Raw genomic sequence first — 20,153 nt, 5'->3', positions numbered from 1 at the left:
CTCCCCAGCTTCTCAGGTTTGGGGAGAGGGATGGAATATTAGCCACATTAAAGTCTTTTTTTCAGTAGAGTCGGGGCTGGTTTTTCATGGCGCTTTCCGGGGCTGGTCCACAACATGGTTCAGGCCCCAGTTTGGGGAGTACGGTGGGAGGGGACTTGGCCTCTGTCCTGTATGGTGGCCCCCTTGGCACCTCTCCCACCCAGGGGAGAAGGTAATGGCCAGGAAGCCCTGCCAAGGCCGATTGGAGTGGGCGCAGCCACCCAGGAAAGCAGCACTGACATCACCAGCCCCGGCTAATTGGAAGCTGCCAGTCCCTGCGTGTCTTTGGGAAAACCGGCCTCCCCGTTCCCAGAGCACTCCCTGGGCATTTACATAAAACCCTCTGCCTCTGCCAATTCCTCCGACCCTTCCTCCGGCTTGAAAAACCAGTCCCGCCAGACCAGGGAAGGCAGACTGACCCATGCGAGGTGTCCAGAAAGATGGACCCTCACCCAGAGAGGCAACCTGCAGCAAGAGGGAAACAAGTGAGACTCACAGGAACAGGTTCAAAATCGGCATGAACTTCGGAGTCCAGGACCAGACAACGCTCCGGATCATGCTGCCTCCCTACCTCACCGCCAACCGTCTTCTGCTTCCCCACCTGCCTGCACTCCAGAGTTTTCATTTATCTGGCAAGGTGGGGGTAAGAGTGGGGAAGGATGATGCCATGCCCATCATCCATTCTAGGAGCTCAACAACCCTTCCTAGCTGGAAGTTCATCTTTGTATCTATCCTAAGTCTCTCACTGTGGACAGTGGCCAGTAAGCCTTGAGTTCATCTGGATGGAAGTTTCCAAAAGTCTCATCTAGTTCCCTCCTGCTGCAGTGGCAGAGAAAAGAGCTATTTACCATCACTCTCATGCGCACTAATGAAGGGGACTGAGTTGTGAAGACAGAAAACCAGAAAGGATTCAGTTCTGGATTCCCCCTCAGCTGGGCCGGCGCTCAGTCCTCCCAGAGCTGAAGGTTCGAGGTACAGATGGGAGGGGGCTGCTGCATGTGGGAGAACATGGCTGTCCCCAGGGGACAAGAGAATCCTGACAGGACATGGCAGACATCCAGCAGAATGAGGAGTGTCAGGCAAGAGGCTCCGCCCCCCGACCCCAGCCCCCCCAGGCTGGCATTCCTCAGTCATGAAGCACTGTCATAAATCATGGCTCCCACCCAGACCCACACTAGGACCCCCCCACACACACACAACCCGGGCCCTAGGCAATAGTACCCCCCAGCTGGGAGTGGTGGGCCAACCCCTCCAGACTTACCCACAATGCAGTGGGTTCTTAAGGAGCAGCCCCAGCTCATCTGCAAGGAAGACCCTCTGCTGCTACTTGCTTCTGGGTTCTAGCTGGGTGCCCACAGCCCAACCGTAGCTGGGGGTGAGGTAGGTGTGCTTCTCAGGGGCAAATGCCCCCACGCACTGTCCTCAGCTTCCCTTCCTACCTACCCACTTCCCCCTCAGTCCTGCTCAGAGAGGGCCAGATGGGGACTGAGGCCACACAGCAATCCAGCAGATGAGGACTGAACTAGCCCTGCGTTCCCTGGGGACAAGGTGGGCAAAAACTGGCCTGATGGTTGAGGAGGCGGCAGTGGTGGGTGCCCTGGCAGAGCGCGGGGCAGGCCGCCCCCGGGTGCTCAGACACCATCCTTCTCAGCAGGCAGAAGGGTGGACACAGAAGGCATGTAGCACCTGTTGGCCTAATCACCATCATTAGTTAGGCAATAAAGTGGCACGGACTGGGCCAGCCTTTGAAGGAAGGGCCTGTCAGCCCAGGTCTGGTCTATGCAGGCTGCCCTAGGAGCTCAGCTCCTCCCACATACACTCGAGGCTGTGGCAGGTAGATGGGGCACCATGGGGATGATGCGCTGCACCCGCACCCTTTCTGCCATGGCTTCCAGAAAGGTAGCGGGGGGAGGGGGGGGCTCCAGCTGTCTCCTAGCAGCTGAATTTGCGCACTGTTGGGACTCAAGAACTTCTGTGGTAATGCACCCCCCATTGCTAGAGAAGATAAGTGAGGCCAGAACCAACCTAAGGATAATCTGCCTGATGCCGCTGTGTCCCCAGGTCCTCGCACAGGGCCTGGCCCAGTGACGGTTGTATGAATGCATGCGTGAATGCATGAATGTATCAGAAGCATAGGGGGAGCTTCTTGCTCCCGGAGGGAAGTTGGACACACTGCCTTCAAAGCCCCTTTCCAGACTGCTGTGCATGGAGTGCTGTGGGCCTTGAACCAAGGTCACCTTTAGGCTCAGCAGATCTGCCCAGATTTCTCAGTCATCTCTTACTTTTTCCCCTGCCCCTCTCCCCTAGGGTCCTGGGAGTGTCCCGTTTGCCTCCCCCCTCATCCTGCCAGCCAGCCCCAACCCCAGGGGCAACTGACAGCCAGAGAGCACATGGAAGATCCATCAAGCCAAGTTTTCAAAGAGAAACTGGCAGGGTGGCAAGGGGATCCTAGTTAGGGAGATGGAGAAGGTGGAAGCAGGGTCGTAGATCCCACTCTCTGGGTTCATCTTGACTTGGGCCTTAGGTCAAGGGCAGCTCTGGAGGTTAGGGTCCTCAAATCCAGAATAGGTCCCTTGGGGGGCTCAGTTCATGACTTCTCTGTCTCCCCAAAGTCTCCGATGGAAGGCTGAAGAGGGAGGGGTGAGCTGTGTAGGCTGGAGGGTGACACGGCGAGGGGGTGCAGAGTGAGGGGTCGGGTAGGACTGGGATCGCTGAGGTTCTGGTGGGTGCCGGCCTGATGAGAGTGCCCCACGTATCCTCCACCCCAGTCTGGGCCCCATTAGCAGTAGTCAGCAGAGCCGTGAGGTTTTACTAGGGGCAGGCAGTCAAAAGGGTGAGCCCTCAACTTCAGGGAGGGGAGGGGGTGAGGAGGGGTCAAAGAAGAGTGGGGGCAAGAGCATGGAGCCGCCTGATTGGAAAGATCAGGACACACGTAATGCACACCTGGAGTGGCACATGTGAGCATGAAAACAGAAATGTAAATACTTGCACACTCACACACAGGTAACCTGTACCACACAGACACGGATACCAGTGAACACACACACGTGGACACGCGCACATGCTGGCATCACTCTTCCCCCACCTCCACAGCCTTGCTTCCTAAAGCAGGAGGGATTAAGACTAGCCAGGAGAAGCCTGTCCTTCTCCCCCAGCAGGACTCTAGCTGTGTCCCTCCCTCCCAACCCCCCCCCCCCCCCCCCACCAAGCTCTCGGCTTGGAAACTCCCTGAATTTCCCAGAGGGTCAGCCAACCAGAACAGGCTCAGACCTTCCAACCGGGTGTCCCCGCCACACACCCTCCACAACTCTGGCCAGAGCTTCTCTGCCATCTACAGCCAAGGAGCTGCCTGCTCTCCCCCAGGAAGCCCATCCGGATTAACCCCAGACCTCTCCAACCCTTCTTTGACATGGAGTCCTCAGGCCTCAGGGCCTCCGGGCAGCTTCACTTGGGCCCAGTTCCTCTGCAGGCGGTCTTAAATGTCTTCCCTGCCAATGGAGTAAGACTGGGAAGGCCTGGAATGTGGCAGGCTCAGTGTTGGGAACCCATTTTGGGGAGACAAGTCCAGCTCACACGGACGGAAACGGATAGAAGATGGCTAGTCCTGATGTGGGGTACATGGAGGGAGCGCCTCCTCCATCACACTGGGGCTCCCCATGGTGGAAACATGCTCTTCCTTCTCCCTGGGGTAACCAGAGTCTTGCACAAGATGGGAGCATGGCGGACATCAACACCAGGGATTTCCATCCCCCATTAGGGCTGATACCGGTTCAAAGCAGCCCAGCCCTGGGCAGAGCTAAGCAGCAGGCAGTGAACAAGTTCTGACCTCCAGGCTCCAGAGAGACAGAGCTTTTCCTGGCCCCTGTCTGTTTCAACACCCAGCCACAGTCCATCCAGGCCAGAGCCCAGCTATACCTACAGGCCCTGAAATGAAGGTGTTGGAGTGTGTGAGATCAAACCTCCAGATACAAGTCCTTTCCAAGGAGAGCAGAGCCAACACTGCAGAGCTAGAGTTGAGGTTAGACACCAGGACAGACTTTCTGGGTCTAGGAGAGAACTCTGAGAGGCCGGGATGATGAGAGAAGGAGAGGATGCTCCTGTCTGAAGGTGGAGAATGAGAAGAAAGACCTCACAAATCCCCCTTGGTGTCCAAAAACACTGGCATTCCCAAGGCTCCCGCTTCAACTCCCAGATGGCCTGCAATGAGGAAGTAGTATTTCCCAAAAGGCAAGAGGGAGCCAGAGCCCGCCCCCAATCCAGGAGCAGAGGTGGATCCTGTCTCCCAAGAAAAAGTTCACCTCACCATCAAAAGCAGAGTCTGTAGTAAGGTGAAAACCAGTCTCTCCTGGCATCAGATCAGAGCCCCTCTGGGACCCTTGGCCTCTGAATCAATCTACATTTCCTTGATTTTTAAGGAAGTTAAAAATCTTTTCATTTGTTTATTGGCCATTTGTATTTTACCTCTGAATTAATTACTCATGTCCTACTCATGTAGGCCCATTTTCCTACGATCATTTGATCTATTTAGAGGAGCTCTTTATATATTATTGATAGTAATTCTTTGTCTATTATATATGTTGCAACACTTTCTTCCAGGCTGGTTTATATATATATATATATAATTTAGCTTTGTTTACGGTATATTTTGTTCTAATGAAATTTGTAATGTTTACTTAGTCAAGTCTACCAATATATTCATTTGTGGTTTCTGGATTTGATGCCATGTTTAAAAACTGCCTTCTCTACTCCATAATTATTAAAATGTTTTCTATAGGGACGCCTGGGTGGCTCAGTCGGTTAAGCGTCTGCCTTCGGCTCAGGTCATGATCCCAGGGTCCTGGGATCGAGTCCCGCATCGGGCTCCCTGCTCCGCGGGGAGCCTGCTTCTCCCTCTGCCTCTGCCTCTCTCTCTCTCTATCTCTCATGAATAAATAAATAAAATCTTTAAAAATAAATAAATAAATAAATAAAATGTTTTCTATATTTTTAAAATTTATGTGTATGGTTTTCATTTTACATTAGACTTTCATCTACCTGGATTTTTTAAATGAGTAATGTGAAGTAGGATTTAACTTTATTTCTTTCAAATGGAAAACCCAGGGGCGCCTGGGTGGCTCAGTCCACTGGGGGTCTGCTTTTGGCTCAGATCATGATCCCAGGGTCCTGGGTCCCCTGCCCAGTGGGGAGCCTGCTTCTCCCTCTCCTGCTCATGCTTTCTCTCTGTCTCTCAAATAAATAAATAAAACCTTAAAAAACAAACAAAAACAGGGTGCCTGGGTGGCTCAGTTGGTTAAGCGACTGCCTTCGGCTCAGGTCATGATCCCAGGGTCCTGGGATCGAGTCCCGCATCGGGCTCCCTGCTCTGCGGGGAGCCTGCTTCTCCCTCTCCCACTCCCCCTGCTTGTGTTCCCTCTCTCACTGTGTCTCTCTCTGTCAAATAAATAAATAAGGGCACCTGGGTGGCTCAGTTGGTTAAGCGACTGCCTTCAGCTCAGGTCATGATCCTGGAGTCCCGGGATCGAGTCCCACGTCGGGCTCCCTGCTCGGCGAGGAGTCTGCCTCTCTCTCTGACCCTCCCCCCTCTCATGCTCTCTATCTCATTCTCTCTCTCAAATAAATAAAATTTTAAAAATAAATAAATAAATAAATAAAATCTAAAAAAAAAAAAAGGAAAAACCCATTATCCCAAGTCCATTCATTGAATTTTTTACACTTTCCTGCTGCTTAGAACACTTGTTATTATATACCCAATTCTCAAAAATCCCCATTCATCCTGGACTCTATTATCTTCCATTAATTTATTTGCTAATTTGCACCAAAATTACACTGGTTTAATTGCAGAAGCCCTCATAGAACATTTTGAAATCTGGAAGGCAAGTTCTCCCTATTAGTCTTCTTTTCCAAAAGTTCTAGGCTATCCTCATGTATTAACTCTTCCCCAAAATTTAGAATCAACTAGTCAAGTTTAGGGGGTGAAAAATCAGATTTGATTTGAATTACATTCAGTTTATAGATTATTTAGGCCAGAACTGACATCATTACAATATTATATTGACTTTCTATTCAGGAACATGATTGCCTTTATATTTATTCAGGCTTTATTTTACATCTATCAGTAAAGTTCTATTGTTTTCTTCACGGAGATTTTATATACTTCTTACTAAGTTTATTCCTGGGTACTGTATAATGTTGTTACTATTGTGAATAGGATCTTTTGTCTCCTTTTATTTTCCACTGGTCTGTTTTAGTTGCATAGACATGGTTTGGTTTTTCTATACTTAACATGTGTTCTGGTACTTTACTAAATTCTCTCATTAGTCCTAATAGCTTTTTAGGTGAGTCTCTTAGATTTCCTAAGTAAACAATCACATCATTTGTAATTTTTGAAGGTTTTCCCTCTTCCCTTCTCATATTTATGTCCCTTAGTTCTTTTTCTTATCTTATTGCACTGGTTAGGGCCTTCAGAATAATGTTGATTGATAGCAATGAGAGCAGCCTCCCATTTATAGCTTTCATGGTTCTCAGTGCCCAGGGTATCCATATGGAAATACCCATGAGTCTAAAAATAATAATTAGCCCCATATATACCAGAGAGAAGCAATAGCAAACATACTAGATGGTCCAGACAGCTGCTCCTTCACTGTGAAACTCCATTGATTATTAGGTTAAGGGAACAGGGCTTTGATTGCTAACATGAGCCCCAGAGAAAGGTGGGTTGAGTCAGGGCCCCTGTTCTATCCCCAGAACACAATTCCTACACCCAACTGGGCAAACCAGCAAATCCTCATTTCCCACCTGGCACCACTGGACCTGGTGAAGAGAAAGGGGGCACACATTTATTGAACATCTACTGTATACCAGAGACTGCTAGGAACTTTTTTTTTTTTAAGATTTTATTTTTATTTATTTGACAGAGAGAGACACAGCGAGAGAGGGAACACAAGCAGGGGGAGTGGGAGAGGGAGAAGCAGGCTTCCCGCGGAGCAGGGAGCCCGATGCGGGGCTCGATCCCGGGACCCTGAGACCACGACCTGAGCCGAAGGCAGACGCTTAACGACTGAGCCACCCAGGCACCCCTGTACTAGGAACTTTAAACATTATCTTATTTAATCTTATTTAATCTATGAGTAAATAATATTATTCCTTTTTTAACGGGTGAGGAAACTGAGACTCGAGTGGTAAGTATGGAGGATGACACTGCTAACCACCACTCACAGAGGGGTTCACTATTACCTGCCTCGGCACTCTCTTTTCTGAAACGATTGTTCCCTGCCTAGACCAGGAAGTCTACAAATGTTTAAGTCTACTCCACACTGGTGCCAGATGACCACCACCCTGCCCCTGCCAAGGTTAGCATTACCTCTCGGAATGAGATAGATAAAGTGGAGACGAACTGCCCTCTCCATACCCTGAGGCCAGAAACCAAATCCCAGGTGTTGCTGGGCAGCAGATCACCGCTAAGTACCTGCAGCCTTTAGCTCCAGGAAGAGAGACAAGTGGGCTTAGAAGCCAGGACAAGTGGGGAAGAGGGAGGAGGGAAAGAACGGCCAGGGACAGGAGATAGGGGTGGGGCAAAGAAGATGAAAAGGGAAGCAGTGAGAAGAAGGAGGGGACAGGACCTGGGGCAGAGGGGAGGAGCGGGGTGGGAGAGGGTTCAGAGGGGAGCAGTGGGGACCAATTCTGAGGGCTCACCAGGCACTCCACTCTCCGTGTGGACTCTGTGGGCCCAGAATCAGGGCCACAACCATGTGGGTTTCTTTTTCTATCCTCCAGAACAAAAAGAGTAGCTCTGGGATCATGATACAGAACCAAGGGCCCCCCACCATCTCCACCCGCACAGACCCACAGATACACACACAGACCAAGGCTGCTGACCCAGAGCGCAGACACAGATGACCCACAAGAGGACACGGACATAGGATATAGGATCGCAGACCCACATCCAGACACAGGGAAAGCCACGGGTGCAGATGTATGCCACCCCGGGGACAAATGGACAGACACCGGGAAAGAATCACATGCCCACGGACACACGGAGGGAGACATCCACATCCACATCCACATCCACATCCACATCTGGGCGCCCACGCCCGCACACACGCACACACACACACACGAGACACCCTGAAGATATCAGAGGGACTGGAGAGACAGACAGATGACCAGACCCCATGGACGGATAAGTTCTCTGCACATCTGTGTTTGAGCTTGGCCCTTGAGGGGTCACCCCCACTGCCTGTTCCCATCAGGCCTCAGAAGAACCCTGGGCCACCATGCAGTGCTGCTCCCCAGGATCCCTTTGCAGGCTCCACGAACATACATGTGGTGGCCCAGCTTTCCTGACACACGTGTGCATGTCCCAACAGGCCTATGCCCCACCCGTGGGGGCTGACATCCCCTTTCTGGGGTACAGGTGGGGGCCACGGGACAACCCCCTCCTCTGTAGGCCACAGGCTGTGCCCGCTGGCAGAGACTGGGGGCCGGGGCTGGCCCAGGCGAAGGGAGGGGTTGGGGGGGAGCCGGGGTGCGGCTGGGGCGGGCGCAGGAGCCGGGACCTGTCAAACGAGAGCCAAGGAGCAAACTAGCTTCTTAGTCACCTTGCTCTTCTCCCCGTTTTGGCAGCAGCCCCTCGGGGCAAGGGGAAGCTGATATCATAATTATTGGCTCACCCAGCAGCTGCCTCCCCTCACCTGATGTCAGCACAGACCCAGGACGGCCAAGCTGACGGACTGACAGGCGGACGGAGCTCCTGGCCCCCCAGACCCGGGCCCCCACGCCGACCTGCTTCGCTGAGCAGGTAAGAGGAGACTGGTCCCAAGTCAGCCGTGGAGGCCAGCAGGGCAGGGCCAGAGCATGGGGAGGGAGGGGGTTGCCTTTTTAACGGGCCCTGGGAGAGGCTGGGAGCCCCTGGGTGCTCCCCATCTTCTTATTGCAGCTGAAGGGAGACTCAGGAAGTGGGGTGAGTGCCTGGAGGCCAAGGAGGACCCCCCTCGTGTTCCTCCCCCTCGTCCCTGTCCCAAGCCGCCTAATGCCAGCCCTTCTTACTGTAGCGGGGCTTGTGGTTCTGGGGTGTGTTGGATTTTGTGTGAGGCTCTGTGGCTGGAGAGGCTATGCGGAGCCACCCCGTGCGGGGAGAAAAGGAGGGCTCGGCAATGCTAGGACCAGAAAACTAGAGCTGCAGCCTGGCGAGGCAGATTCCCAATTTTAGTGGCTTTCTAGGGGAGGGGGGGATCCCAGCTCCAGGGGCTGGGTGGTGCCAAGAGGCTGTGTTGATCCAGACATCGCTCAACGTCTCTGGGCGGCCTGGGCTGGGGTCTAGACGCCCGGGGGCTGGAGGGAGGCCTGGGGTGCAGAAAGGAGATGGCACAGCTCGTGGAGAAGCAGACAGGTGGCAAACAGGTGCTGTGGCCGGTGCCGGATGCGGAGCTCAAGGCGGAATCCCCCGGAGGTCTAGGAACACCGCTCTCCCTCCAGACCTCTGTGATTGAGAGGTCTGGTGAGCAGACCAGGGATAGGGAGGCAGCTCTAGGACCCTTGAAGTGTAGAATTGAGAGTCTGGCCAGCAAAGGCTCTTAGGGAAATGGCTGGAGCGGCAGGAAGCCCCCTCTGGCTCCCACAGCTTCTTCCCACCTCCTACCTGATCAGGTAAGGTTCTGGCATTCCCCGGGGAGTCCCCCAGGCCCTCCTTAAATGTCCAAAGAAGCAAGTTAGATAAAGCACAGACTCTAACAAGTGGGCGTGTCTGCCAGCTCTCTCTGCACCTACGGGCGTGGAGGGGGGTTGTTGGTGGGGGGGGGGTGTTTGTGTGTGCGTCGTGGCCGGGTACAGCTGGCCAGTGGGAAAGGACCTGGGTGAACAGGGCCCATCCCAGAGAAGTCCCCTCATCCCTCTCCTGGACCCGATGCTGCTCATGTCCCATGCCAGGCAGGGCTGCCCTCCTCACTTTGCTAATCCTGCAGGAGGACACTCAGTCACCTCCCTCGAAGTCATGAAGTCTCCACTGCTCTGCTTGACCCATACCCTTGGTCTTCCCCCACTGATGAGACCCAGCTCCTCTGGGCTGACCGGAGGGTAGAGTGGAAGGATGGCCTTGCACTCCAGCCCTGTCCCCATAGGGGCTGGCTCAGACTCTTTTGCCACCTCGGTCATTGCCCGACCCACAGGACCCAACTGATGGGGGGGTGGGGCCTGGCACCTTCTGTCCTGGACCCTCTCTTCGTGTGGTGGGCCAGGCAGGGTCAGAGTCAGGCTGGGGCTGGGGAGGCTCGGGATCCTCAGGGGAGAAGGTGCCATGGGGAGAGGTGCATGTCCTCCCAGCTCCCCGCCCGGCCCCGCCCATGCTGCCTCTGTGGAGCTCAGCTCCCGGCTCCAGGGCCTGCTGAGGCATGCTACCCCCTCAGGCCCGGCGCCTCACTCACCTCCCAGGGCCAGGAACCTGTTCTCCCGGGAATGCCAGGGAGTTCTCAAAGGACGCTCAGGGAGCCCCAGAATCCTCTCAATTCTGCTCTCAGGAAGGCCAGAGAAAGATCGGGGGGGTCCCTGCCCCCCCACCTTTTTCTCATCCGCAAACTGAGCCCACCACCTTGCCCCCTACCAACGGCCTTTGCCATTCATCGTGAGAGGGGGAGGAGGATCAGGAAAGTGAAAGACGAGGGGGAAAGCCCACCAGGGACACATGCCTTCTGGGAGGTTGTCATGAGCCAGCCCCCACCCACACCCTGGTCTAAGGGAGGGCCTTTCTTTAGCCCCCAAGGAGAGTCCCATCTGCCTTCTAAGAAAGCACCATAACTCCCTTTCCTATGGGCTCTCTCCATCCTTCCCAGCCGGGAAGTCCTTCCTGATGTCTAACTCCCTCCTTCTGGCTTGAGTCTTCCTGGATCGCAGAACACCACCGCATGCACAGGGCTCAAGTATAGAGCCAGAGACTGTTACTAAGCCACACTGAAATTTCCTGAGACCTGGTGTATAGGAAAGGACAGAAGGAAGGCCCCACTGCCCTTCTCATGGTCTCTCCAGCTCCACACTCTGATGAGGTGGGGCTATTGGGAGCCACTTCTGCCCACCTCCCCTAATCTTTCTCCATTACAGAGGGATGCAAGGGACAGGGGACCACCACAGCCATGCCCTCCGCTCTTCCCTTCCCAGTCACAGCCCACAACCATGGCTAGGCCCAAGACTGGCTTCCGCAAGCAGGAGAGATTGACATTGGACTTCATGACATGTTTCGGGATCATAAACTGAGTTTGGCTGGACTGTGTGACCACAAGAGGTGGTTTCCTGAGTGGAGAGGCGACCATTGATCTTGGATGGGTGTGGTTAGGCTGGCAACATGCCCAGGAGCAGGGAAATGACAAGATGACCTCGGAAGAGTGCATCTCAGAAGCATCAAACATCCCTAAATAATTTTGGTCTTTCCGATTTACTGCCCCTTCCTCCATCTCTGTGCCCATCTCCATCCTCAACCCCCAGCCTATCCCTAACCCCTCCACTCCCATCTGCATCCCCAATTTCACCTCCATCTCCACAATCCCATCCCTCTCTACCTCACCTCCTCAGCCCTACCTCCATCCTCATCCCCAAACCCATCTTCCATCCCCACCTCTCCAGAACGGATCTCTCTGTGCACCAGAGATCCCCCTCAAAGCCCAACACCCCTCGGCCTCATCCCCACCAGGTCCTGCTATGTCCTCCCCCTTCTCCCAGTGTTTAGGAAAAGCCCAGAGCAATGCCACTAGAACAGAAAGGACTGGATGGGGTCATCCCTGGAGAAGCCCTCTACTTCCTGAGCCTATCCGGGCCTTCAAGGCTGTATGCTGGCCAAACAGTAAAAATGAGATCAAGTGCAACAAGACAAGTTGAGGTCTGTTGTTCAGGTGGACCTCTCTACACTGCAGGTGGGTGGCAGGCAGAGGGGGAAGATGGAGAGACACGCCCAGAGGGCCCCAGAGGGAGGTAGGGGCAAGCTTTCTTGGGGGGGCCGCAAGTGTAACCAATCCAATTAGGCACAGCCAGGCCCAAAGCAGGGAGATGGACAGAAGCCGGGGCAAGAAGTCCTGCCGGGTTGTTTAGGAATGACTGCTGTCGTGAGCATCCCTGGGTCTCTACCCTGCCTGTGGCTCTTGCTTAGTCAGCTCGGGTTAATGGGGCCGGGGAGAGAATTAGCTGAATCGTGATGGCTCACGGAACTTGACTTGAGAGCCAGCTGTGAGTCACAGGAAAAAAGGGAACCCTTGCTCTCATGGCTACTCTGGGAGCTCCGGGGGCTGGGCACCCCCTGAAGAACCCCTGGATGCGACAAGAGAGCCCACTGGGAGGTCTGACCCTAACCTCCACCCCATGCTCATGGGAAGGTGCATGATCAGTCAGCTCTCCCCCCTGCTCCTCCCGCCTGAAATTACTGCTTCTGACAAACGACAGCCAGCTTGGGCACCAACACACACACACGCACACGCACACGCGCACTCACGCGCACACACATACCCCTAGAATGGGGCGTGTCCCTGGAACTGGATTGCAAGGAGACAGTTGGAGATTCCACCTACACTTGTAAATTCCATAGTCATGTCCCACACTACACCAGTCCATCCGTCTGGGAAGGCAGAGGATGTGCTCAAGGATACGCGCGCACGCACACACGCGCGCACACACACACCACCATGCTCAGAAAGCCCAGTGATCAAACTCCACTTAGCAGCGTCAAAGCAGCAGTGTTCACTGTCGGAGATGTCCCCAGCTCCTTCTGGGAGGGGGGACTGGAACCCACGTTGGGCCCCACAGAGCACGTGGTTTTGGAGAGGAGGCTCGGCCTCTCTGTGCCTGCTTGTGAGCATGCCCAATCTCTCCGAGGTGGGAAAGGTTTTGGAGAGAAAGTTCTTTGGGATGACAATGCCAAGCCTGGGGGTGGTGGTGGCGGGGGGAGGACCTGGGGATGCTCAGGGGAGAGAGGTGGGGGCTGGAGCCCACCAGCTAGATGGGTTCAGAACAACACCCCCAGAATGTACCACTTCTCTGCATCCTTTTCCTCAGATGGGCAAGGAGTGAGCGGGCACTCAGCCAGCTTCACCCAGCCCAGGTGCCTGGAGGAAGGGCCAGCACCCAGATACGTGCATAGCAGAGAACAATCCCTTCCACAATCCCTTCAGTTTCCCCATCTGTCAAACAGAGAGGGACTTGGGTGGGAGGGCCATCCAGTGCTCTTTTCACTCCAGTTTGGTAAATTCAAGCAGTTAGCTTACTGCTGGCCTTGTATGGATGTGCACGCATGCACTCGGGGTGACGTGGGAGGAGGGGCCGCACCAGTAAGTATTTGTCTGGTACTAGGTCTGTGTTATTAGTATTGGTGGCAGAATTCATACCCATAATAATAGACCGGTAATAATGAGCAGGCCTTCAGAAAATGATATGTACAGAGCACAGGAGGCCCCTGGCCCAAGGGAGGGTGGGGGTCCTGAGCCCCCACTCGGGTGGGCAGGCAAAGAGGGGCCCTCCAACTGGATGTGAGCACTCTTGACTGCCCCATTGGGAATACCCTGGAAAGGGCCAATGGTTGAAGGGGGAAAGATGTCAGCCCCCAACCCTTTCCTGAAATCCCATGGGCCCAGGACCTCAGGGGAGGAGGTGGTGGGAGCACAAGAAAAGATGGTGTTGGTTTAGCTTCCTCTGACAATTTTGGTTTTCTGGTTCTCACTCGGTCCCCAGGATAACCAAGTGAGGCATGTAGGGCAAAGATGATCCCATGTAATAAAGGAGGAACTGAGGTTCATTCCCCCACTGGCCATGCTGACGGCAGAGCTGGGAGTGGACACTTCTGGGGTCCTGGATCAGAAGGACTCCCCATCAGAGAACAGGGGGACTTGGTGGGGCAGCCGGGGCCTCTGAGGTGATAAATGTTGGGCTAGGGGATGAGGTAAAACAAGGTTCTAGTCATGCCTATTGGTCTCACAGCTCAAATCCTCAGCGGCCAATCCCACCATAGCCAATCAGCTCCGCAGCCAGTTATCAATGCAGCCTGTGGGGGGCTAGAGAGGGGACCACAGGTTCAGCCGAGTGACTTCTTTATGGGGGGACTTCTGGACACAGGACTGTCTGCAGAGCTAATGGGTGCACAGTGGCTGGCAATGTGGTCCCATCCCCCTGTCCATCCCTCCACCTCCCCACAGATGGCCTGGCTGGAGGAAGCTTACTGTAAGGGAGAATGAGGCCATATTTCATAATCTGTGAAAAATCCTCCTGTTCCTTCCATCACTCGCCACCTCACCATCCACTCTTTGGCCCCTTTCACAGCTGGGGCAGACTGAAGTTTAGAAGGAAATTGCTTCTCTGGAAATCAGTGTCTGGGGCCTCAGACCACTGCTTTCTGCACCCTGTCCCCCTGGGGGGCTTAAGCAGGCAAGAAGTCCCCACCCTCCAGGAGCCCTGCTCTCTAGTCAAGCCCCCAGTGGTTCTGGGTCACTTTGTCTACCTACAAGTCCCTTGTCAAGCCTGTTCTCACCATCAGACCCAATCATGCCTTTAAAAACCCCTGGGGAAGGTGGGGGGAGGAGCACCTTCTCCCTAAGTTGCCCATCTAAGAGGTTCATGTTCTTGAAATTGAGAATTTTGCTCTTCCTCTTCCTGCTAACCTTGGGGAGCAAGCTGACCTTGCTTCTGGGAGCACGATCTGGAGGTGAGCTCACAGCCTCAGAGCCTGGACTCCGGAGTAGGCAGGAGGGAGGAAAAGGCAGACCATGAATGACCTCCAAGAGTAAGAGCAAAAGATCTCTGGGGGATTGGGGTGTTTAGGTCTCCCGAAAGGAGAGAGAGAAAGGAGAAAGCTTCCCATCCAGTCATTAGTCCACCCATCAATCTGTCCATCCATTCATCTGTGCACTGCATCCATCCATCCATCCATCGTCCATCTATCCAGAAAGTTCAGGCCCCAATTGGTCTCCCCAGGGCTGCTGGGAAGGGCCTGTGGTCCTGTGGCATTTATGGGGCATGTGACCTGCCTGGCCTGGCCTGGGGAGGCAGCCCCGCCCCAGCCCTCAGGCAGGGGGACGGTCCAGGCATGTGGGAGTATTTATACCTCGATGGAGGCTCCCTGGGTGTTGCTGGGCTGAATGACTCCCCGAAGCCGCGATGGTGGCCATGGCCCCGAGCCCACTGTGAGTGCTTGGATTCAGCTCCTCTGGGGCCAGAGCTGGGTGGCTGGAGCTGGGGATGGGCTGGAGAGATGGGAAGCTGTTCAGAGGTGGCCAGGCATGGTGGAAAGAAAAGGATGCCGGGCAAAGGAGAGTGGGGAAGGTAGGAAGCTGCTGGAGTCGGGCATCCACAGCAAGGCTGGGATCCATCCTGGAGAAGGGATGAGTCCGTTGCTGTTGACTAGCCTCTGAAGGGTCCCTTGGTGGATGGCGGGAAGAACAGGGCAGGAGGACTAAGATGACAAGGGGGATTAAGTTTAGATATCTGGAAGAACTTCCAGGTCAGCCCCAGACACGGACGGTGGCTCAAGTTCTTTCTCAGGATGGGCACGCCGAAATAGGACCCGTCTATTTCCAGAAGCAGGGGAATGACTGCAGTGGCTCTGGGAGAGCTCTGTTTGGGGGGATGGGAATGGCTCAGCTGCAGGTGTCCGCGGCTCAGGTTTGAGGAAAGCATCCCATGGGGACACCATATTGCTCTTCATTCTTTGCTCTCCCCCTCTCTTCCCCCTGCCCTTTCTGTCCCTAGGCTGCCTCTCAAAGCACTTTAATCAGATCTCAAGGCAGGGGCAGCTGACCCTTCTTCCTGAAACTGAGGGAGGGTGAAGAGCCAGAGGGGCCAGAATTTTAGCTTCCAAACCTCCAGCTTGATGGGATGAGAGGATCTAGAAACTCCCTTCTTCTTGGCATCCTCAGACTCCCAGTATCCTGGGGTGCTCAAGCCTCGGGAGCAGCCCCCGGGGCCCTTCGCTGCCACCCCCAACTAGGTAATTACTGAGCTGCTCCAGGGCCCCCTCCCAGCAGCCGGGCGGGAGGAGCCCCGGGTGGGGCCACCGGCAGCACCAGGCCCGGGCCCCACCCCTCATAAAACACGCTGCCGCAGCCAGTGACAGAAACCATTAAGGCGGAACTGTACCCTCTCCGCCTCGCTCATAAAAGGCGGGCAGGAGGCTGCCCAGTGGGAGGGAGTGTACGGAGAGCCCAGGAAGGGCTCTCCGTGTCCTCTGTGACTCAGCTGCCCACAAAGGATGCAGGGACAGACCCTCCCGGAGAACCCTCCAACGTGGCCCCCAACCCGCCACTCCGGCTCCCAGGGGCCAGCAAGGAAGCTGAGGTGTTCCTGAGCGGGGGCCGGCTGGTGTCGTGGTTAGGCACGCTGGCTTTGAAGAGTCTGAATCCTGGGGGGGGCATAATTTGGTAGCTGGGCAAACTTGGGCCAGTCGGGTTAACCTCTGGAGCCTCAGTCTCCTGATCTATAAAATGAGGATGATGATCCTCTTCTGGGGGATAATAATTCCCCCAGCTGGTTGCTTGAGGATTTCCTCAGGGGGGTCCCTCCTGAAGGCAGGGCAGGGTTGAGGCCCGGCCGGGCAGAGTTGAGGCCCCGCAGGACCAGTCTCACCAACTTCAGATGCAAATGGTCCTGGCCCCTCGTTGCACTTATAAGGGTACAGAGGTACAGAAAGAGGATGTGACTTGGCCAACATCACACAACCAGCAAACAGGTGTCCCCCGCCTCTGACTCCCAAATGGCCCCTTCTGCCTGAGTCCTAAGGCACCAGGAGAAGGGTCTCTGAGAGGTGGGGAGATGTGCTGGGTTGTTTGTGAGAAAGGGCACAGAGCAAGGATGCAGTAATGCTCCTTGTTGCTCCCGTTGTCATGCTTTCTGGGGAATTTCTTCCCATGGTGCTCCCTACTCAGGTTAGGGAGCAGGGACTCTGCTCTGCCTTCTCTCTGACCCCAGGGAAGATCAAGTCTCCTTCTTCCAGCCCCACCTCTGCCCTCCGATTCTCCGAGGGTCAGGGACAGAGGAGAGGTAGCTCAGAGAGCAGAGGGCAGACAGGATGCCAAGCTACTAAAATGAAGGGTTGCACGTCCGGAGAGTTGTGTGTCTGGGGCTGTGCTTGGGGCTGGCTGGTGGCCTGAGAATCAGGAAATGTGGTTTTCAGTTTTGGCTGTGGGGCACTGGCATGTCCCTTCCTCTCTCTGGACCTCAATTTTCTCCTCTGAAAAATGAAGTTAATGACCTTGCCCCCCCCCCAACTGGTGGTGTGCTGATCAATGTTCACCATCCAGTTCTCCCCCCCCCCCCAAAAAAAGGCTCTGATTTGTAGTGTTTGCTAATGTCCGTGGGTAAATGCTTATACCATGGCCAATCCAGGCTGATTTGACGGAACGGGGAGCTGGAAAGAGGTGGGCACAGTCGGTTCCTGCAAGCCCACAGTAGCTGTCTCCAGCACACCACTGCCTGTTACCCTCTGGGGCAAAGGGAGAACGAAGGAGATGACAGATACAAGTGCTTTGTAAATTGCAGGGTGCTCTATAGATGGAGAGTTGGGAGGACGATCGTCCTTACAGTCGAAGGGACCCCAGGGCACAGTCCACCATAGAGAGCCCTGGCCTAGCTCCAGCCCAGGAAGGGGACAGGCTGTGGGTCGGGGAAGCCCACACTAAGTGGCAGGGTCGTGGCAACCATTTCTGGTAGCTGCTGGGATCTGAGAAAGGAGGACGGCTAACTGGACCTCCCACATGGGTTTCCTGCTATTTGCACACACACACACCCCCCCCATCAAGTTCCCTGGAACAAAAGCAAGTAGGATAAAGATTAGACTCCAAAATTCCCTCTGAATGCGGATGCCAGCCTCAGGACACTGGAGCCCTTGGGGATCTGAAGCAATTAGAGTAGCCCTTCCCACCCCCCACCTTCCCTGGGAGTTTCTACAGACACTGGCTCTACCACAGGGGGATTGCTGGAATGATCTCTGAGGCCAGAGAGTCAAGGGGAGGGAAGTTTAGCGTCCGACAGGACAGGAGGATGATGTCATGGAGACGGAGAGGGGCCGTACTCCATCCCCACCCCCAGAGCTCAGGCTTTAAATTAACGCTGTCCCACTGCTAATTATTACTAATAGCTACTATTTATTGAGCATGTACTATGCATTAAGCTATTTACAAGCAGTATTTCATCTAATCCTCCAGAGAGGTATGTATTATTAGCCCTCTCTTACAGATGAGGAAACTGAGGCCCAGGGAAGGAAGTGAAGCACCTTGCCCAACCAAAGTCCCACAGTTCCTGGGATTCAAACCCAATTTTGACTCTAGAGCTTCTGAACTAGATCATCCAACCTCAGGGGCTCTGCTGCAACTCCAGGGAGGGGTCAGGGACCAAAGCAGCCTCTTCCCTCTCCCCACAGTAAGCTCCTCGCTGCACTGGACAGGAGCCCCCATATACACCAATCAGAGCCCCACTGCCCGGCCTCTTTTGAATGCAGATGGCAGAGAACCCCCTCTTTCGGGGGCTGTGTGGTCTTAGGCAAGTCACCGAACCTCTTCTCTGGGCCTTCTTTCCTCATTCATAAAACAGAGTCTGGGCTGAGGTGACCAAGGGGGTACCACTGAGTCAGGAGTGGTCATCTAGAAAACCAACCAGAGGAAGCCCTGCACCGAGGGCCATTTCAGCATTTCTGCATCCTCAGTGCAAATCGAGGGGTGGGCCTCTGAGCTCTGTGTACACTCCCTGGTTTTAATCCCGTCCCTGGGGACCTGGCCAAGTCGTGTAAAAGTCATGTGGCCGTGTGTGAACTAAAGCCTTCAGTTAAGGCCTCTGAGATGCAGGAAGTCACCCAGGGCTCCAGATAATGTCCTGGGACATAGAAGTTGATGCAAGGCTGGGGGTGGGGCAGAGGCTTCAGGGGGCCTTCCGGGAAGGTCAGGCCCTCAGCAGGAGGTGCGGCCCAAGCTGGGGCTCAGAGAGGCCTCCTCGGGTTCATGTCTCTGAGGAGCAGAGCCAGGGTCTGAGACCCCCTGAGGCCAGGCTGAGTGAAGGCCAGGCAGAGAGGGCGGGGCTAGTGAGGGGAGCTGCCACCAGGGGGTCATTGGCCCACCTCCCCAGGCCTGCCAGGCCCGAAGCCGCAAGACCATCAGGGCAACTAGAGGCCGGGGTCCCAGGCCACAGCCACATTTGGCCAATGAGGCCAAATGTATGACATGTGTCCTTGAGCATTTTCTATGGGCCGGGCATCCTACACACATCGGCTCCCTTAATCTTCATGACGACCATGTGAGATAGGCCCACCAGCCCCATTTATCAGAGGAGCAAGATACAAAGAAATAACACAGGTTTTTTTTAAAATCACAGAGCCCTGAAGTGACACAGCTGGGATTCAAACTCAGGTCGGGCCAAATCGAAAACCCTTGCTCTTAACCACATACTCCTCTGCCTCCAGAGAGGGGAGCGACCACCGCCCCATGGGTTCCGAAGCCTGAGACCTGTGGGGCGAAAGGGCCCCCGGCCTTGCCTCTGGAGGTGCTGGAGGAGGCTTGGGAAAGCAACTCTGGGCCAGATCCGGGCGTGGCAGGCAGGCCCCAGCTGTCCCAGAGCTGTCCCAGAGCTGTCCCAGAGCTGTCCGGGGAACCGGGGCCAGGCCGGCGGTCATGCGGAGCCAGAGATGGGCCGCCCTGCACCTCGGGCCCCATGCCCGCTCCCCTGTGGTGTCCAGTTACGGCCAGCTCGGCGCTTCCCTGGTCACGCCACATTTAGCATTGTGAGTGAGCGGGTGCCGGGACATGGAGAAGGGGCGGTAGGGACTCTTGAAGGGGCGGGAGAGCCTCCCACGGGCCTCCACCTGGACCCCAGCTACTAGCCCCCTCTGCCACTGATCCCCTGAGGCACTTGGGGCAAATGCCCTCCCTTCCTTGTCCCCGGAACCCCCAAGCAAAGGGAGGAAGTAGTTTATTCATCGAAGGTGAGCCGACCCCAGGCTGGGCACCATGGGGTCCCAGGGGGGCTCCCAGGAGAGCTCGGCCTGGGAAATGCAATTATCCTGATCTGCTTGGCAGAGGTCTCGGGTAGGAGGCAGTAAGTGTGAATCTCATGTTTTTCTTGTTGCTTGGTCCCTCAGCTTAGCCGGCACCCACTCTGGCCCCCACCAAATG

Source organism: Mirounga angustirostris, unplaced genomic scaffold (assembly GCF_029215605.1).
Source record: "Mirounga angustirostris isolate CCGP_5_RB_7025 unplaced genomic scaffold, mMirAng1.0.hap1 SCAF_17, whole genome shotgun sequence".
Lineage (NCBI taxonomy): Eukaryota > Metazoa > Chordata > Mammalia > Carnivora > Phocidae > Mirounga > Mirounga angustirostris.
The sequence above is the reverse complement of the archived record's forward strand: the minus strand, read 5'-3'. Positions refer to the sequence as shown.